Source organism: Penaeus monodon, chromosome 28 (assembly GCF_015228065.2).
Source record: "Penaeus monodon isolate SGIC_2016 chromosome 28, NSTDA_Pmon_1, whole genome shotgun sequence".
NCBI lineage: Eukaryota > Metazoa > Arthropoda > Malacostraca > Decapoda > Penaeidae > Penaeus > Penaeus monodon.
Window position 1 is genome coordinate 37,486,504 of NC_051413.1, and position 431 is coordinate 37,486,934.

The window sequence follows — 431 nt, forward strand, 5'->3', positions numbered from 1 at the left end:
TTAATCAAATAATTATCATACAGGTCCTGATTTTTTTTTCTTTGTAAAAGATTGAATTAGAAACACATTTTATTCCAATTCAATACATTAGATCTATTTAACAATCTTTTACATCACACTACAGGAGACTTTAGATTTATTTCACTGAATTACTATTATTTATAAGATATCACTAATTGTTATAATAATTATGATTTAATATAAAAAAAACAAGCTCTTTCCGAAATGCTGAAGAAAATACGAGAATAAGGAGAAAAGAATAAACATTCTGATGAAGAGAAACAAATAAACACCAGAATAAAAAGAAACAAAGAAAAAAAAAGGAAAATGAAGAAAATTCTAAATATCTGGGAACAAATAAATGTCCAAAAACAAACAAACAAACAAACAAAAAAAACGATTGAATTAATGAGAAAATTTGAATTAAGGAA